The sequence below is a fragment of the Pongo abelii genome, chromosome 4 (genome assembly GCF_028885655.2).
Source record: "Pongo abelii isolate AG06213 chromosome 4, NHGRI_mPonAbe1-v2.0_pri, whole genome shotgun sequence".
Lineage (NCBI taxonomy): Eukaryota > Metazoa > Chordata > Mammalia > Primates > Hominidae > Pongo > Pongo abelii.
In genome coordinates, this window is record NC_071989.2 from 53,033,825 (window position 1) to 53,055,152 (window position 21,328).

Sequence of the window (21,328 nt, forward strand, 5' to 3'; positions counted from 1 at the left end):
GAGCGCTTTGAGGCCTCTGCCGCCAAAGGAATTATCATTGCATAAAAACTAGATGGAAGCGTTCTCAGAAACTTCCTTGTGATGAGTGCATTCAACTCGCAGAGTGGAACCTTCGTTTCGATAGACCAGTTTTGAAACACTGTTTTTGTAGAATCCGCAAGTGGCTATTTGGAGCTCTTTGAGGCTTATGCTGGAAAAGGAAATATCTTCGTCTACAAACTAGACAGAAGCATTCTCAGAAACTTCTTTGTCATGTGGGGATTGAACTCACACAGTTGAATATTCCTTTACATAGAGCAGTTTTGCAACACCCTTTCGGTGGAAAGTGAAAGTGCTTATTTGGTGCGATGGCGGCATCTAGTGGATAAGGAAATACATTCAGATGAAAACAAGATACATCCATTCTCAGAAACTTCTTTGTGATGACTGCATTCTACTCACAGAGTTGAACCTTCCTTTTGATAGAACAGTTTTGAAACACTCTTTTTGTGGAATCTGCAAGTGGCTATTTGGAGCGCTTTGAGGCCTATGCTGGAAAAGGAAATCTCTTCACATAAAACCTAGACAGAAGTATTCCCAGAAAGTTTTTCTGATGTGCGCATTCAACTCACCGAGTTGAACCTTCCTTTAGATAGAGCAGTTTTGAAACACTCTTGTGGTAGAATCTGCAAGTCGATATTTGGAAGGTTTGGAGGCCTATCCTGGGAAAGGAAATATCTTCCCATCAAAACTAGACAGAAGCATTCTCAGAAACTTCTTAGTGATGTGCGCATTCAAGTCACAGAGTTGAAGCTTCCTTTTGATATAGCAGTTTTGAACCACTCTTTTAGTAGAATCTGCAAGTGGATGTTCGGAGAGCTAAGAGGCCAACACTGGAAAAGGAAATCTCTTCACGTAAAAACTAGACGGAAGCATTCTCAGAAACTTCAATGGGCTTTACGCATTCAACTCACAGAGTGCAATGTTGCTTTTGAGAGCGCAGTTTTAAAACACTGTTTTTGTAGAATTTGCTAGAGGATGTTTGGAGCGATGTGAGGCCTTTGCTGGAAAAGGAAATATCTTCACATAAAACCTAGACAGAAGCATTCTCAGAAACTCCTTTGTGATGAGTGCATTCAAATCACACACTTGAACCTTCCTTTGGAAAGAGCAGTTTTGAAACACTCTTTCTGAAGAATCTGCAAGTGGATATTTGGAGCGATTTGAGGCCTATGCTGGAAATGAAATATCTTCACCTAAAAACTAGACGGAAGCATTCTCAGAAACTCCTTTGTGATGAGTGCATTCAACTCACAGAGTTGAAGCTTCCTTTTGATAGAGCAGTTTTGAAACACTCTTTTAGCAGCATCTGCAAGTGGATATTTGGAGCGCTTTGAGGCCAAGGCTGGAAAACGAAATATCATCACATAAAAACTCGACAGAAGCATTCTCTGAAACTTCTTTGTGATGAGTGCATTCAACTCACAGACTCGAACGTTTCTTTTGATAGAACAGTTTAGAAACACTCCTTTTGTAGAATCTGCAAGTGTTTATTTGGAGCGCTTTGAGGCCTATGTTGGAAAAGGACATATCTTCACATCAAAAGTAGACAGACGCATTCTCAGAAACTTCTTTGTGATGAGTGCATTGAACTCACAGAGTTGAACCTACCTATTGATAGAGAAGTTTTGAAACACCCTTTTTGTAGAATCTGCAAGTGAATATTTGGCGCGATTTGAGGCCTATGCAGGAAACGGAAATATCTTCACATGAAAACTAGACAGATGAATTCTCAGAAACGTCTTTGTGATGAGTGCATTCAACTCACAGACTTGAAGCTTCCTTTTGAAAGAGCAGTTTCGAAACACTCTTTTTGTAGAATCTGCAAGTGGATATTTGGAGCGCTTTGAGGGCTATGCTGGAAAAGTTAATACCTTCACCTAAAAACTAGACAGACGCAAACTCAGAAACTTCTTTGTGACGTGTGCATTGAACTCACAGAGTTGAACCTTTCTTTTGATACAGAAGTTTTGAAACACTCTTTTCGTAGAATCTTCAAGTGGATGGATGGAGTGATTTGAGGCCTATGCTGGAAAAGGAAATACCTTCACGTAGAAACGAGACAAAAGCATTCTCAGAAAGTTCCCTGTGCTTTGTGCATTCAACTCACAGAGTTGAACATTCCCTTTGATAGAGCAGTTTTGAAACACTCTTTTTGTAGAATCTGCAAGTGGATATTTGGAGCGCTTTGAGGCCTCTGCTGCCAAAGGAATTATCATTGCATAAAAACTAGATGGAAGCGTTCTCAGAAACTTCCTTGTGATGAGTGCATTCAACTCGCAGAGTGGAACCTTCGTTTCGATAGACCAGTTTTGAAACACTGTTTTTGTAGAATCCGCAAGTGGCTATTTGGAGCTCTTTGAGGCTTATGCTGGAAAAGGAAATATCTTCGTCTACAAACTAGACAGAAGCATTCTCAGAAACTTCTTTGTCATGTGGGGATTGAACTCACACAGTTGAATATTCCTTTACATAGAGCAGTTTTGCAACACCCTTTCGGTGGAAAGTGAAAGTGCTTATTTGGTGCGATGGCGGCATCTAGTGGATAAGGAAATACATTCAGATGAAAACAAGATACATCCATTCTCAGAAACTTCTTTGTGATGACTGCATTCTACTCACAGAGTTGAACCTTCCTTTTGATAGAACAGTTTTGAAACACTCTTTTTGTGGAATCTGCAAGTGGCCATTTGGAGCGCTTTGAGGCCTATGCTGGAAAAGGAAATCTCTTCACATAAAACCTAGACAGAAGTATTCCCAGAAAGTTTTTCTGATGTGCGCATTCAACTCACCGAGTTGAACCTTCCTTTAGATAGAGCAGTTTTGAAACACTCTGTCTGTAGTACCTGCGAGTGGATATTTGGAGTGCTTTGAGTGCTACACTGTAAAAGCAAATATCTTCACTTGGAATCTAGACAGAAGAATTCTCAGAGACTTCCCTGTGCTCTCTGCATTCCACTCACAGAGTTGAACCTTCCTTTTGATAGAACAGTTTTGAAACACTCTTGTGGTAGAATCTGCAAGTCGATATTTGGAAGGTTTGGAGGCCTATCCTGGGAAAGGAAATATCTTTCCATCAAAACTAGACAGAAGCATTCTCAGAAACTTCTTAGTGATGTGCGCATTCAAGTCACAGAGTTGAAGCTTCCTTTTGATATAGCAGTTTTGAACCACTCTTTTAGTAGAATCTGCAAGTGGATGTTCGGAGAGCTAAGAGGCCAACACTGGAAAAGGAAATCTCTTCACGTAAAAACTAGACGGAAGCATTCTCAAAAACTTCAATGGGCTTTACGCATTCAACTCACAGAGTGCAATGTTGCTTTTGAGAGCGCAGTTTTAAAACACTGTTTTTGTAGAATTTGCTAGAGGATGTTTGGAGCGATGTGAGGCCTTTGCTGGAAAAGGAAATATCTTCACATAAAACCTAGACAGAAGCATTCTCAGAAACTCCTTTGTGATGAGTGCATTCAAATCACACACTTGAACCTTCCTTTGGAAAGAGCAGTTTTGAAACACTCTTTCTGAAGAATCTGCAAGTGGATATTTGGAGCGATTTGAGGCCTATGCTGGAAATGAAATATCTTCACCTAAAAACTAGACGGAAGCATTCTCAGAAACTCCTTTGTGATGAGTGCATTCAACTCACAGAGTTGAAGCTTCCTTTTGATAGAGCAGTTTTGAAACACTCTTTTAGCAGCATCTGCAAGTGGATATTTGGAGCGCTTTGAGGCCAAGGCTGGAAAACGAAATCTCATCACATAAAAACTCGACAGAAGCATTCTCTGAAACTTCTTTGTGATGAGTGCATTCAACTCACAGACTCGAACGTTTCTTTTGATAGAACAGTTTAGAAACACTCCTTTTGTAGAATCTGCAAGTGTTTATTTGGAGCGCTTTGAGGCCTATGTTGGAAAAGGACATATCTTCACATCAAAAGTAGACAGACGCATTCTCAGAAACTTCTTTGTGATGAGTGCATTGAACTCACAGAGTTGAACCTACCTATTGATAGAGAAGTTTTGAAACACCCTTTTTGTAGAATCTGCAAGTGAATATTTGGCGCGATTTGAGGCCTATGCAGGAAACGGAAATATCTTCACATGAAAACTAGACAGATGAATTCTCAGAAACGTCTTTGTGATGAGTGCATTCAACTCACAGACTTGAAGCTTCCTTTTGAAAGAGCAGTTTCGAAACACTCTTTTTGTAGAATCTGCAAGTGGATATTTGGAGCGCTTTGAGGGCTATGCTGGAAAAGTTAATACCTTCACCTAAAAACTAGACAGACGCAAACTCAGAAACTTCTTTGTGACGTGTGCATTGAACTCACAGAGTTGAACCTTTCTTTTGATACAGAAGTTTTGAAACACTCTTTTCGTAGAATCTTCAAGTGGATGGATGGAGTGATTTGAGGCCTATGCTGGAAAAGGAAATACCTTCACGTAGAAACGAGACAAAAGCATTCTCAGAAAGTTCCCTGTGCTTTGTGCATTCAACTCACAGAGTTGAACATTCCCTTTGGTAGAGCAGTTTTGAAACACTCTTTTTGTAGAATCTGCAAGTGGATATTTGGAGCGCTTTGAGGCCTCTGCCGCCAAAGGAATTATCATTGCATAAAAACTAGATGGAAGAGTTCTCAGAAACTTCCTTGTGATGAGTGCATTCAACTCGCAGAGTGGAACCTTCCTTTCGATAGACCAGTTTTGAAACACTGTTTTTGTAGAATCCGCAAGTGGCTATTTGGAGCTCTTTGAGGCTTATGCTGGAAAAGGAAATATCTTCGTCTACAAACTAGACAGAAGCATTCTCAGAAACTTCTTTGTCATGTGGGGATTGAACTCACACAGTTGAATATTCCTTTACATAGAGCAGTTTTGCAACACCCTTTCGGTGGAAAGTGAAAGTGCTTATTTGGTGCGATGGCGGCATCTAGTGGATAAGGAAATACATTCAGATGAAAACAAGATACATCCATTCTCAGAAACTTCTTTGTGATGACTGCATTCTACTCACAGAGTTGAACCTTCCTTTTGATAGAACAGTTTTGAAACACTCTTTTTGTGGAATCTGCAAGTGGCTATTTGGAGCGCTTTGAGGCCTATGCTGGAAAAGGAAATCTCTTCACATAAAACCTAGACAGAAGTATTCCCAGAAAGTTTTTCTGATGTGCGCATTCAACTCACCGAGTTGAACCTTCCTTTAGATAGAGCAGTTTTGAAACACTCTTGTGGTAGAATCTGCAAGTCGATATTTGGAAGGTTTGGAGGCCTATCCTGGGAAAGGAAATATCTTCCCATCAAAACTAGACAGAAGCATTCTCAGAAACTTCTTAGTGATGTGCGCATTCAAGTCACAGAGTTGAAGCTTCCTTTTGATATAGCAGTTTTGAACCACTCTTTTAGTAGAATCTGCAAGTGGATGTTCGGAGAGCTAAGAGGCCAACACTGGAAAAGGAAATCTCTTCACGTAAAAACTAGACGGAAGCATTCTCAGAAACTTCAATGGGCTTTACGCATTCAACTCACAGAGTGCAATGTTGCTTTTGAGAGCGCAGTTTTAAAACACTGTTTTTGTAGAATTTGCTAGAGGATGTTTGGAGCGATGTGAGGCCTTTGCTGGAAAAGGAAATATCTTCACATAAAACCTAGACAGAAGCATTCTCAGAAACTCCTTTGTGATGAGTGCATTCAAATCACACACTTGAACCTTCCTTTGGAAAGAGCAGTTTTGAAACACTCTTTCTGAAGAATCTGCAAGTGGATATTTGGAGCGATTTGAGGCCTATGCTGGAAATGAAATATCTTCACCTAAAAACTAGACGGAAGCATTCTCAGAAACTCCTTTGTGATGAGTGCATTCAACTCACAGAGTTGAAGCTTCCTTTTGATAGAGCAGTTTTGAAACACTCTTTTAGCAGCATCTGCAAGTGGATATTTGGAGCGCTTTGAGGCCAAGGCTGGAAAACGAAATCTCATCACATAAAAACTCGACAGAAGCATTCTCTGAAACTTCTTTGTGATGAGTGCATTCAACTCACAGACTCGAACGTTTCTTTTGATAGAACAGTTTAGAAACACTCCTTTTGTAGAATCTGCAAGTGTTTATTTGGAGCGCTTTGAGGCCTATGTTGGAAAAGGACATATCTTCACATCAAAAGTAGACAGACGCATTCTCAGAAACTTCTTTGTGATGAGTGCATTGAACTCACAGAGTTGAACCTACCTATTGATAGAGAAGTTTTGAAACACCCTTTTTGTAGAATCTGCAAGTGAATATTTGGCGCGATTTGAGGCCTATGCAGGAAACGGAAATATCTTCACATGAAAACTAGACAGATGAATTCTCAGAAACGTCTTTGTGATGAGTGCATTCAACTCACAGACTTGAAGCTTCCTTTTGAAAGAGCAGTTTCGAAACACTCTTTTTGTAGAATCTGCAAGTGGATATTTGGAGCGCTTTGAGGGCTATGCTGGAAAAGTTAATACCTTCACCTAAAAACTAGACAGACGCAAACTCAGAAACTTCTTTGTGACGTGTGCATTGAACTCACAGAGTTGAACCTTTCTTTTGATACAGAAGTTTTGAAACACTCTTTTCGTAGAATCTTCAAGTGGATGGATGGAGTGATTTGAGGCCTATGCTGGAAAAGGAAATACCTTCACGTAGAAACGAGACAAAAGCATTCTCAGAAAGTTCCCTGTGCTTTGTGCATTCAACTCACAGAGTTGAACATTCCCTTTGATAGAGCAGTTTTGAAACACTCTTTTTGTAGAATCTGCAAGTGGATATTTGGAGCGCTTTGAGGCCTCTGCTGCCAAAGGAATTATCATTGCATAAAAACTAGATGGAAGCGTTCTCAGAAACTTCCTTGTGATGAGTGCATTCAACTCGCAGAGTGGAACCTTCGTTTCGATAGACCAGTTTTGAAACACTGTTTTTGTAGAATCCGCAAGTGGCTATTTGGAGCTCTTTGAGGCTTATGCTGGAAAAGGAAATATCTTCGTCTACAAACTAGACAGAAGCATTCTCAGAAACTTCTTTGTCATGTGGGGATTGAACTCACACAGTTGAATATTCCTTTACATAGAGCAGTTTTGCAACACCCTTTCGGTGGAAAGTGAAAGTGCTTATTTGGTGCGATGGCGGCATCTAGTGGATAAGGAAATACATTCAGATGAAAACAAGATACATCCATTCTCAGAAACTTCTTTGTGATGACTGCATTCTACTCACAGAGTTGAACCTTCCTTTTGATAGAACAGTTTTGAAACACTCTTTTTGTGGAATCTGCAAGTGGCCATTTGGAGCGCTTTGAGGCCTATGCTGGAAAAGGAAATCTCTTCACATAAAACCTAGACAGAAGTATTCCCAGAAAGTTTTTCTGATGTGCGCATTCAACTCACCGAGCTGAACCTTCCTTTAGATAGAGCAGTTTTGAAACACTCTGTCTGTAGTACCTGCGAGTGGATATTTGGAGTGCTTTGAGTGCTACAATGTAAAAGCAAATATCTTCACTTGGAATCTAGACAGAAGAATTCTCAGAGACTTCCCTGTGCTCTCTGCATTCCACTCACAGAGTTGAACCTTCCTTTTGATAGAACAGTTTTGAAACACTCTTGTGGTAGAATCTGCAAGTCGATATTTGGAAGGTTTGGAGGCCTATCCTGGGAAAGGAAATATCTTTCCATCAAAACTAGACAGAAGCATTCTCAGAAACTTCTTAGTGATGTGCGCATTCAAGTCACAGAGTTGAAGCTTCCTTTTGATATAGCAGTTTTGAACCACTCTTTTAGTAGAATCTGCAAGTGGATGTTCGGAGAGCTAAGAGGCCAACACTGGAAAAGGAAATCTCTTCACGTAAAAACTAGACGGAAGCATTCTCAAAAACTTCAATGGGCTTTACGCATTCAACTCACAGAGTGCAATGTTGCTTTTGAGAGCGCAGTTTTAAAACACTGTTTTTGTAGAATTTGCTAGAGGATGTTTGGAGCGATGTGAGGCCTTTGCTGGAAAAGGAAATATCTTCACATAAAACCTAGACAGAAGCATTCTCAGAAACTCCTTTGTGATGAGTGCATTCAAATCACACACTTGAACCTTCCTTTGGAAAGAGCAGTTTTGAAACACTCTTTCTGAAGAATCTGCAAGTGGATATTTGGAGCGATTTGAGGCCTATGCTGGAAATGAAATATCTTCACCTAAAAACTAGACGGAAGCATTCTCAGAAACTCCTTTGTGATGAGTGCATTCAACTCACAGAGTTGAAGCTTCCTTTTGATAGAGCAGTTTTGAAACACTCTTTTAGCAGCATCTGCAAGTGGATATTTGGAGCGCTTTGAGGCCAAGGCTGGAAAACGAAATCTCATCACATAAAAACTCGACAGAAGCATTCTCTGAAACTTCTTTGTGATGAGTGCATTCAACTCACAGACTCGAACGTTTCTTTTGATAGAACAGTTTAGAAACACTCCTTTTGTAGAATCTGCAAGTGTTTATTTGGAGCGCTTTGAGGCCTATGTTGGAAAAGGACATATCTTCACATCAAAAGTAGACAGACGCATTCTCAGAAACTTCTTTGTGATGAGTGCATTGAACTCACAGAGTTGAACCTACCTATTGATAGAGAAGTTTTGAAACACCCTTTTTGTAGAATCTGCAAGTGAATATTTGGCGCGATTTGAGGCCTATGCAGGAAACGGAAATATCTTCACATGAAAACTAGACAGATGAATTCTCAGAAACGTCTTTGTGATGAGTGCATTCAACTCACAGACTTGAAGCTTCCTTTTGAAAGAGCAGTTTCGAAACACTCTTTTTGTAGAATCTGCAAGTGGATATTTGGAGCGCTTTGAGGGCTATGCTGGAAAAGTTAATACCTTCACCTAAAAACTAGACAGACGCAAACTCAGAAACTTCTTTGTGACGTGTGCATTGAACTCACAGAGTTGAACCTTTCTTTTGATACAGAAGTTTTGAAACACTCTTTTCGTAGAATCTTCAAGTGGATGGATGGAGTGATTTGAGGCCTATGCTGGAAAAGGAAATACCTTCACGTAGAAACGAGACAAAAGCATTCTCAGAAAGTTCCCTGTGCTTTGTGCATTCAACTCACAGAGTTGAACATTCCCTTTGGTAGAGCAGTTTTGAAACACTCTTTTTGTAGAATCTGCAAGTGGATATTTGGAGCGCTTTGAGGCCTCTGCCGCCAAAGGAATTATCATTGCATAAAAACTAGATGGAAGAGTTCTCAGAAACTTCCTTGTGATGAGTGCATTCAACTCGCAGAGTGGAACCTTCGTTTTGATAGACCAGTTTTGAAACACTGTTTTTGTAGAATCCGCAAGTGGCTATTTGGAGCTCTTTGAGGCTTATGCTGGAAAAGGAAATATCTTCGTCTACAAACTAGACAGAAGCATTCTCAGAAACTTCTTTGTCATGTGGGGATTGAACTCACACAGTTGAATATTCCTTTACATAGAGCAGTTTTGCAACACCCTTTCGGTGGAAAGTGAAAGTGCTTATTTGGTGCGATGGCGGCATCTAGTGGATAAGGAAATACATTCAGATGAAAACAAGATACATCCATTCTCAGAAACTTCTTTGTGATGACTGCATTCTACTCACAGAGTTGAACCTTCCTTTTGATAGAACAGTTTTGAAACACTCTTTTTGTGGAATCTGCAAGTGGCTATTTGGAGCGCTTTGAGGCCTATGCTGGAAAAGGAAATCTCTTCACATAAAACCTAGACAGAAGTATTCCCAGAAAGTTTTTCTGATGTGCGCATTCAACTCACCGAGTTGAACCTTCCTTTAGATAGAGCAGTTTTGAAACACTCTTGTGGTAGAATCTGCAAGTCGATATTTGGAAGGTTTGGAGGCCTATCCTGGGAAAGGAAATATCTTCCCATCAAAACTAGACAGAAGCATTCTCAGAAACTTCTTAGTGATGTGCGCATTCAAGTCACAGAGTTGAAGCTTCCTTTTGATATAGCAGTTTTGAACCACTCTTTTAGTAGAATCTGCAAGTGGATGTTCGGAGAGCTAAGAGGCCAACACTGGAAAAGGAAATCTCTTCACGTAAAAACTAGACGGAAGCATTCTCAGAAACTTCAATGGGCTTTACGCATTCAACTCACAGAGTGCAATGTTGCTTTTGAGAGCGCAGTTTTAAAACACTGTTTTTGTAGAATTTGCTAGAGGATGTTTGGAGCGATGTGAGGCCTTTGCTGGAAAAGGAAATATCTTCACATAAAACCTAGACAGAAGCATTCTCAGAAACTCCTTTGTGATGAGTGCATTCAAATCACACACTTGAACCTTCCTTTGGAAAGAGCAGTTTTGAAACACTCTTTCTGAAGAATCTGCAAGTGGATATTTGGAGCGATTTGAGGCCTATGCTGGAAATGAAATATCTTCACCTAAAAACTAGACGGAAGCATTCTCAGAAACTCCTTTGTGATGAGTGCATTCAACTCACAGAGTTGAAGCTTCCTTTTGATAGAGCAGTTTTGAAACACTCTTTTAGCAGCATCTGCAAGTGGATATTTGGAGCGCTTTGAGGCCAAGGCTGGAAAACGAAATCTCATCACATAAAAACTCGACAGAAGCATTCTCTGAAACTTCTTTGTGATGAGTGCATTCAACTCACAGACTCGAACGTTTCTTTTGATAGAACAGTTTAGAAACACTCCTTTTGTAGAATCTGCAAGTGTTTATTTGGAGCGCTTTGAGGCCTATGTTGGAAAAGGACATATCTTCACATCAAAAGTAGACAGACGCATTCTCAGAAACTTCTTTGTGATGAGTGCATTGAACTCACAGAGTTGAACCTACCTATTGATAGAGAAGTTTTGAAACACCCTTTTTGTAGAATCTGCAAGTGAATATTTGGCGCGATTTGAGGCCTATGCAGGAAACGGAAATATCTTCACATGAAAACTAGACAGATGAATTCTCAGAAACGTCTTTGTGATGAGTGCATTCAACTCACAGACTTGAAGCTTCCTTTTGAAAGAGCAGTTTCGAAACACTCTTTTTGTAGAATCTGCAAGTGGATATTTGGAGCGCTTTGAGGGCTATGCTGGAAAAGTTAATACCTTCACCTAAAAACTAGACAGACGCAAACTCAGAAACTTCTTTGTGACGTGTGCATTGAACTCACAGAGTTGAACCTTTCTTTTGATACAGAAGTTTTGAAACACTCTTTTCGTAGAATCTTCAAGTGGATGGATGGAGTGATTTGAGGCCTATGCTGGAAAAGGAAATACCTTCACGTAGAAACGAGACAAAAGCATTCTCAGAAAGTTCCCTGTGCTTTGTGCATTCAACTCACAGAGTTGAACATTCCCTTTGATAGAGCAGTTTTGAAACACTCTTTTTGTAGAATCTGCAAGTGGATATTTGGAGCGCTTTGAGGCCTCTGCCGCCAAAGGAATTATCATTGCATAAAAACTAGATGGAAGCGTTCTCAGAAACTTCCTTGTGATGAGTGCATTCAACTCGCAGAGTGGAACCTTCCTTTCGATAGACCAGTTTTGAAACACTGTTTTTGTAGAATCCGCAAGTGGCTATTTGGAGCTCTTTGAGGCTTATGCTGGAAAAGGAAATATCTTCGTCTACAAACTAGACAGAAGCATTCTCAGAAACTTCTTTGTCATGTGGGGATTGAACTCACACAGTTGAATATTCCTTTACATAGAGCAGTTTTGCAACACCCTTTCGGTGGAAAGTGAAAGTGCTTATTTGGTGCGATGGCGGCATCTAGTGGATAAGGAAATACATTCAGATGAAAACAAGATACATCCATTCTCAGAAACTTCTTTGTGATGACTGCATTCTACTCACAGAGTTGAACCTTCCTTTTGATAGAACAGTTTTGAAACACTCTTTTTGTGGAATCTGCAAGTGGCTATTTGGAGCGCTTTGAGGCCTATGCTGGAAAAGGAAATCTCTTCACATAAAACCTAGACAGAAGTATTCCCAGAAAGTTTTTCTGATGTGCGCATTCAACTCACCGAGTTGAACCTTCCTTTAGATAGAGCAGTTTTGAAACACTCTGTCTGTAGTACCTGCGAGTGGATATTTGGAGTGCTTTGAGTGCTACACTGTAAAAGCAAATATCTTCACTTGGAATCTAGACAGAAGAATTCTCAGAGACTTCCCTGTGCTCTCTGCATTCCACTCACAGAGTTGAACCTTCCTTTTGATAGAACAGTTTTGAAACACTCTTGTGGTAGAATCTGCAAGTCGATATTTGGAAGGTTTGGAGGCCTATCCTGGGAAAGGAAATATCTTCCCATCAAAACTAGACAGAAGCATTCTCAGAAACTTCTTAGTGATGTGCGCATTCAAGTCACAGAGTTGAAGCTTCCTTTTGATATAGCAGTTTTGAACCACTCTTTTAGTAGAATCTGCAAGTGGATGTTCGGAGAGCTAAGAGGCCAACACTGGAAAAGGAAATCTCTTCACGTAAAAACTAGACGGAAGCATTCTCAGAAACTTCAATGGGCTTTACGCATTCAACTCACAGAGTGCAATGTTGCTTTTGAGAGCGCAGTTTTAAAACACTGTTTTTGTAGAATTTGCTAGAGGATGTTTGGAGCGATGTGAGGCCTTTGCTGGAAAAGGAAATATCTTCACATAAAACCTAGACAGAAGCATTCTCAGAAACTCCTTTGTGATGAGTGCATTCAAATCACACACTTGAACCTTCCTTTGGAAAGAGCAGTTTTGAAACACTCTTTCTGAAGAATCTGCAAGTGGATATTTGGAGCGATTTGAGGCCTATGCTGGAAATGAAATATCTTCACCTAAAAACTAGACGGAAGCATTCTCAGAAACTCCTTTGTGATGAGTGCATTCAACTCACAGAGTTGAAGCTTCCTTTTGATAGAGCAGTTTTGAAACACTCTTTTAGCAGCATCTGCAAGTGGATATTTGGAGCGCTTTGAGGCCAAGGCTGGAAAACGAAATCTCATCACATAAAAACTCGACAGAAGCATTCTCTGAAACTTCTTTGTGATGAGTGCATTCAACTCACAGACTCGAACGTTTCTTTTGATAGAACAGTTTAGAAACACTCCTTTTGTAGAATCTGCAAGTGTTTATTTGGAGCGCTTTGAGGCCTATGTTGGAAAAGGACATATCTTCACATCAAAAGTAGACAGACGCATTCTCAGAAACTTCTTTGTGATGAGTGCATTGAACTCACAGAGTTGAACCTACCTATTGATAGAGAAGTTTTGAAACACCCTTTTTGTAGAATCTGCAAGTGAATATTTGGCGCGATTTGAGGCCTATGCAGGAAACGGAAATATCTTCACATGAAAACTAGACAGATGAATTCTCAGAAACGTCTTTGTGATGAGTGCATTCAACTCACAGACTTGAAGCTTCCTTTTGAAAGAGCAGTTTCGAAACACTCTTTTTGTAGAATCTGCAAGTGGATATTTGGAGCGCTTTGAGGGCTATGCTGGAAAAGTTAATACCTTCACCTAAAAACTAGACAGACGCAAACTCAGAAACTTCTTTGTGACGTGTGCATTGAACTCACAGAGTTGAACCTTTCTTTTGATACAGAAGTTTTGAAACACTCTTTTCGTAGAATCTTCAAGTGGATGGATGGAGTGATTTGAGGCCTATGCTGGAAAAGGAAATACCTTCACGTAGAAACGAGACAAAAGCATTCTCAGAAAGTTCCCTGTGCTTTGTGCATTCAACTCACAGAGTTGAACATTCCCTTTGATAGAGCAGTTTTGAAACACTCTTTTTGTAGAATCTGCAAGTGGATATTTGGAGCGCTTTGAGGCCTCTGCCGCCAAAGGAATTATCATTGCATAAAAACTAGATGGAAGCGTTCTCAGAAACTTCCTTGTGATGAGTGCATTCAACTCGCAGAGTGGAACCTTCGTTTCGATAGACCAGTTTTGAAACACTGTTTTTGTAGAATCCGCAAGTGGCTATTTGGAGCTCTTTGAGGCTTATGCTGGAAAAGGAAATATCTTCGTCTACAAACTAGACAGAAGCATTCTCAGAAACTTCTTTGTCATGTGGGGATTGAACTCACACAGTTGAATATTCCTTTACATAGAGCAGTTTTGCAACACCCTTTCGGTGGAAAGTGAAAGTGCTTATTTGGTGCGATGGCGGCATCTAGTGGATAAGGAAATACATTCAGATGAAAACAAGATACATCCATTCTCAGAAACTTCTTTGTGATGACTGCATTCTACTCACAGAGTTGAACCTTCCTTTTGATAGAACAGTTTTGAAACACTCTTTTTGTGGAATCTGCAAGTGGCTATTTGGAGCGCTTTGAGGCCTATGCTGGAAAAGGAAATCTCTTCACATAAAACCTAGACAGAAGTATTCCCAGAAAGTTTTTCTGATGTGCGCATTCAACTCACCGAGTTGAACCTTCCTTTAGATAGAGCAGTTTTGAAACACTCTGTCTGTAGTACCTGCGAGTGGATATTTGGAGTGCTTTGAGTGCTACACTGTAAAAGCAAATATCTTCACTTGGAATCTAGACAGAAGAATTCTCAGAGACTTCCCTGTGCTCTCTGCATTCCACTCACAGAGTTGAACCTTCCTTTTGATAGAACAGTTTTGAAACACTCTTGTGGTAGAATCTGCAAGTCGATATTTGGAAGGTTTGGAGGCCTATCCTGGGAAAGGAAATATCTTCCCATCAAAACTAGACAGAAGCATTCTCAGAAACTTCTTAGTGATGTGCGCATTCAAGTCACAGAGTTGAAGCTTCCTTTTGATATAGCAGTTTTGAACCACTCTTTTAGTAGAATCTGCAAGTGGATGTTCGGAGAGCTAAGAGGCCAACACTGGAAAAGGAAATCTCTTCACGTAAAAACTAGACGGAAGCATTCTCAGAAACTTCAATGGGCTTTACGCATTCAACTCACAGAGTGCAATGTTGCTTTTGAGAGCGCAGTTTTAAAACACTGTTTTTGTAGAATTTGCTAGAGGATGTTTGGAGCGATGTGAGGCCTTTGCTGGAAAAGGAAATATCTTCACATAAAACCTAGACAGAAGCATTCTCAGAAACTCCTTTGTGATGAGTGCATTCAAATCACACACTTGAACCTTCCTTTGGAAAGAGCAGTTTTGAAACACTCTTTCTGAAGAATCTGCAAGTGGATATTTGGAGCGATTTGAGGCCTATGCTGGAAATGAAATATCTTCACCTAAAAACTAGACGGAAGCATTCTCAGAAACTCCTTTGTGATGAGTGCATTCAACTCACAGAGTTGAAGCTTCCTTTTGATAGAGCAGTTTTGAAACACTCTTTTAGCAGCATCTGCAAGTGGATATTTGGAGCGCTTTGAGGCCAAGGCTGGAAAACGAAATCTCATCACATAAAAACTCGACAGAAGCATTCTCTGAAACTTCTTTGTGATGAGTGCATTCAACTCACAGACTCGAACGTTTCTTTTGATAGAACAGTTTAGAAACACTCCTTTTGTAGAATCTGCAAGTGTTTATTTGGAGCGCTTTGAGGCCTATGTTGGAAAAGGACATATCTTCACATCAAAAGTAGACAGACGCATTCTCAGAAACTTCTTTGTGATGAGTGCATTGAACTCACAGAGTTGAACCTACCTATTGATAGAGAAGTTTTGAAACACCCTTTTTGTAGAATCTGCAAGTGAATATTTGGCGCGATTTGAGGCCTATGCAGGAAACGGAAATATCTTCACATGAAAACTAGACAGATGAATTCTCAGAAACGTCTTTGTGATGAGTGCATTCAACTCACAGACTTGAAGCTTCCTTTTGAAAGAGCAGTTTCGAAACACTCTTTTTGTAGAATCTGCAAGTGGATATTTGGAGCGCTTTGAGGGCTATGCTGGAAAAGTTAATACCTTCACCTAAAAACTAGACAGACGCAAACTCAGAAACTTCTTTGTGACGTGTGCATTGAACTCACAGAGTTGAACCTTTCTTTTGATACAGAAGTTTTGAAACACTCTTTTCGTAGAATCTTCAAGTGGATGGATGGAGTGATTTGAGGCCTATGCTGGAAAAGGAAATACCTTCACGTAGAAACGAGACAAAAGCATTCTCAGAAAGTTCCCTGTGCTTTGTGCATTCAACTCACAGAGTTGAACATTCCCTTTGGTAGAGCAGTTTTGAAACACTCTTTTTGTAGAATCTGCAAGTGGATATTTGGAGCGCTTTGAGGCCTCTGCCGCCAAAGGAATTATCATTGCATAAAAACTAGATGGAAGCGTTCTCAGAAACTTCCTTGTGATGAGTGCATTCAACTCGCAGAGTGGAACCTTCGTTTCGATAGACCAGTTTTGAAACACTGTTTTTGTAGAATCCGCAAGTGGCTATTTGGAGCTCTTTGAGGCTTATGCTGGAAAAGGAAATATCTTCGTCTACAAACTAGACAGAAGCATTCTCAGAAACTTCTTTGTCATGTGGGGATTGAACTCACACAGTTGAATATTCCTTTACATAGAGCAGTTTTGCAACACCCTTTCGGTGGAAAGTGAAAGTGCTTATTTGGTGCGATGGCGGCATCTAGTGGATAAGGAAATACATTCAGATGAAAACAAGATACATCCATTCTCAGAAACTTCTTTGTGATGACTGCATTCTACTCACAGAGTTGAACCTTCCTTTTGATAGAACAGTTTTGAAACACTCTTTTTGTGGAATCTGCAAGTGGCTATTTGGAGCGCTTTGAGGCCTATGCTGGAAAAGGAAATCTCTTCACATAAAACCTAGACAGAAGTATTCCCAGAAAGTTTTTCTGATGTGCGCATTCAACTCACCGAGTTGAACCTTCCTTTAGATAGAGCAGTTTTGAAACACTCTGTCTGTAGTACCTGCGAGTGGATATTTGGAGTGCTTTGAGTGCTACACTGTAAAAGCAAATATCTTCACTTGGAATCTAGACAGAAGAATTCTCAGAGACTTCCCTGTGCTCTCTGCATTCCACTCACAGAGTTGAACCTTCCTTTTGATAGAACAGTTTTGAAACACTCTTGTGGTAGAATCTGCAAGTCGATATTTGGAAGGTTTGGAGGCCTATCCTGGGAAAGGAAATATCTTCCCATCAAAACTAGACAGAAGCATTCTCAGAAACTTCTTAGTGATGTGCGCATTCAAGTCACAGAGTTGAAGCTTCCTTTTGATATAGCAGTTTTGAACCACTCTTTTAGTAGAATCTGCAAGTGGATGTTCGGAGAGCTAAGAGGCCAACACTGGAAAAGGAAATCTCTTCACGTAAAAACTAGACGGAAGCATTCTCAGAAACTTCAATGGGCTTTACGCATTCAACTCACAGAGTGCAATGTTGCTTTTGAGAGCGCAGTTTTAAAACACTGTTTTTGTAGAATTTGCTAGAGGATGTTTGGAGCGATGTGAGGCCTTTGCTGGAAAAGGAAATATCTTCACATAAAACCTAGACAGAAGCATTCTCAGAAACTCCTTTGTGATGAGTGCATTCAAATCACACACTTGAACCTTCCTTTGGAAAGAGCAGTTTTGAAACACTCTTTCTGAAGAATCTGCAAGTGGATATTTGGAGCGATTTGAGGCCTATGCTGGAAATGAAATATCTTCACCTAAAAACTAGACGGAAGCATTCTCAGAAACTCCTTTGTGATGAGTGCATTCAACTCACAGAGTTGAAGCTTCCTTTTGATAGAGCAGTTTTGAAACACTCTTTTAGCAGCATCTGCAAGTGGATATTTGGAGCGCTTTGAGGCCAAGGCTGGAAAACGAAATCTCATCACATAAAAACTCGACAGAAGCATTCTCTGAAACTTCTTTGTGATGAGTGCATTCAACTCACAGACTCGAACGTTTCTTTTGATAGAACAGTTTAGAAACACTCCTTTTGTAGAATCTGCAAGTGTTTATTTGGAGCGCTTTGAGGCCTATGTTGGAAAAGGACATATCTTCACATCAAAAGTAGACAGACGCATTCTCAGAAACTTCTTTGTGATGAGTGCATTGAACTCACAGAGTTGAACCTACCTATTGATAGAGAAGTTTTGAAACACCCTTTTTGTAGAATCTGCAAGTGAATATTTGGCGCGATTTGAGGCCTATGCAGGAAACGGAAATATCTTCACATGAAAACTAGACAGATGAATTCTCAGAAACGTCTTTGTGATGAGTGCATTCAACTCACAGACTTGAAGCTTCCTTTTGAAAGAGCAGTTTCGAAACACTCTTTTTGTAGAATCTGCAAGTGGATATTTGGAGCGCTTTGAGGGCTATGCTGGAAAAGTTAATACCTTCACCTAAAAACTAGACAGACGCAAACTCAGAAACTTCTTTGTGACGTGTGCATTGAACTCACAGAGTTGAACCTTTCTTTTGATACAGAAGTTTTGAAACACTCTTTTCGTAGAATCTTCAAGTGGATGGATGGAGTGATTTGAGGCCTATGCTGGAAAAGGAAATACCTTCACGTAGAAACGAGACAAAAGCATTCTCAGAAAGTTCCCTGTGCTTTGTGCATTCAACTCACAGAGTTGAACATTCCCTTTGATAGAGCAGTTTTGAAACACTCTTTTTGTAGAATCTGCAAGTGGATATTTGGAGCGCTTTGAGGCCTCTGCCGCCAAAGGAATTATCATTGCATAAAAACTAGATGGAAGCGTTCTCAGAAACTTCCTTGTGATGAGTGCATTCAACTCGCAGAGTGGAACCTTCGTTTCGATAGACCAGTTTTGAAACACTGTTTTTGTAGAATCCGCAAGTGGCTATTTGGAGCTCTTTGAGGCTTATGCTGGAAAAGGAAATATCTTCGTCTACAAACTAGACAGAAGCATTCTCAGAAACTTCTTTGTCATGTGGGGATTGAACTCACACAGTTGAATATTCCTTTACATAGAGCAGTTTTGCAACACCCTTTCGGTGGAAAGTGAAAGTGCTTATTTGGTGCGATGGCGGCATCTAGTGGATAAGGAAATACATTCAGATGAAAACAAGATACATCCATTCTCAGAAACTTCTTTGTGATGACTGCATTCTACTCACAGAGTTGAACCTTCCTTTTGATAGAACAGTTTTGAAACACTCTTTTTGTGGAATCTGCAAGTGGCTATTTGGAGCGCTTTGAGGCCTATGCTGGAAAAGGAAATCTCTTCACATAAAACCTAGACAGAAGTATTCCCAGAAAGTTTTTCTGATGTGCGCATTCAACTCACCGAGTTGAACCTTCCTTTAGATAGAGCAGTTTTGAAACACTCTTGTGGTAGAATCTGCAAGTCGATATTTGGAAGGTTTGGAGGCCTATCCTGGGAAAGGAAATATCTTCCCATCAAAACTAGACAGAAGCATTCTCAGAAACTTCTTAGTGATGTGCGCATTCAAGTCACAGAGTTGAAGCTTCCTTTTGATATAGCAGTTTTGAACCACTCTTTTAGTAGAATCTGCAAGTGGATGTTCGGAGAGCTAAGAGGCCAACACTGGAAAAGGAAATCTCTTCACGTAAAAACTAGACGGAAGCATTCTCAGAAACTTCAATGGGCTTTACGCATTCAACTCACAGAGTGCAATGTTGCTTTTGAGAGCGCAGTTTTAAAACACTGTTTTTGTAGAATTTGCTAGAGGATGTTTGGAGCGATGTGAGGCCTTTGCTGGAAAAGGAAATATCTTCACATAAAACCTAGACAGAAGCATTCTCAGAAACTCCTTTGTGATGAGTGCATTCAAATCACACACTTGAACCTTCCTTTGGAAAGAGCAGTTTTGAAACACTCTTTCTGAAGAATCTGCAAGTGGATATTTGGAGCGATTTGAGGCCTATGCTGGAAATGAAATATCTTCACCTAAAAACTAGACGGAAGCATTCTCAGAAACTCCTTTGTGATGAGTGCATTCAACTCACAGAGTTGAAGCTTCCTTTTGATAGAGCAGTTTTGAAACACTCTTTTAGCAGCATCTGCAAGTGGATATTTGGAGCGCTTTGAGGCCAAGGCTGGAAAACGAAATCTCATCACATAAAAACTCGACAGAAGCATTCTCTGAAACTTCTTTGTGATGAGTGCATTCAACTCACAGACTCGAACGTTTCTTTTGATAGAACAGTTTAGAAACACTCCTTTTGTAGAATCTGCAAGTGTTTATTTGGAGCGCTTTGAGGCCTATGTTGGAAAAGGACATATCTTCACATCAAAAGTAGACAGACGCATTCTCAGAAACTTCTTTGTGATGAGTGCATTGAACTCACAGAGTTGAACCTACCTATTGATAGAGAAGTTTTGAAACACCCTTTTTGTAGAATCTGCAAGTGAATATTTGGCGCGATTTGAGGCCTATGCAGGAAACGGAAATATCTTCACATGAAAACTAGACAGATGAATTCTCAGAAACGTCTTTGTGATGAGTGCATTCAACTCACAGACTTGAAGCTTCCTTTTGAAAGAGCAGTTTCGAAACACTCTTTTTGTAGAATCTGCAAGTGGATATTTGGAGCGCTTTGAGGGCTATGCTGGAAAAGTTAATACCTTCACCTAAAAACTAGACAGACGCAAACTCAGAAACTTCTTTGTGACGTGTGCATTGAACTCACAGAGTTGAACCTTTCTTTTGATACAGAAGTTTTGAAACACTCTTTTCGTAGAATCTTCAAGTGGATGGATGGAGTGATTTGAGGCCTATGCTGGAAAAGGAAATACCTTCACGTAGAAACGAGACAAAAGCATTCTCAGAAAGTTCCCTGTGCTTTGTGCATTCAACTCACAGAGTTGAACATTCCCTTTGATAGAGCAGTTTTGAAACACTCTTTTTGTAGAATCTGCAAGTGGATATTTGGAGCGCTTTGAGGCCTCTGCCGCCAAAGGAATTATCATTGCATAAAAACTAGATGGAAGCGTTCTCAGAAACTTCCTTGTGATGAGTGCATTCAACTCGCAGAGTGGAACCTTCGTTTCGATAGACCAGTTTTGAAACACTGTTTTTGTAGAATCCGCAAGTGGCTATTTGGAGCTCTTTGAGGCTTATGCTGGAAAAGGAAATATCTTCGTCTACAAACTAGACAGAAGCATTCTCAGAAACTTCTTTGTCATGTGGGGATTGAACTCACACAGTTGAATATTCCTTTACATAGAGCAGTTTTGCAACACCCTTTCGGTGGAAAGTGAAAGTGCTTATTTGGTGCGATGGCGGCATCTAGTGGATAAGGAAATACATTCAGATGAAAACAAGATACATCCATTCTCAGAAACTTCTTTGTGATGACTGCATTCTACTCACAGAGTTGAACCTTCCTTTTGATAGAACAGTTTTGAAACACTCTTTTTGTGGA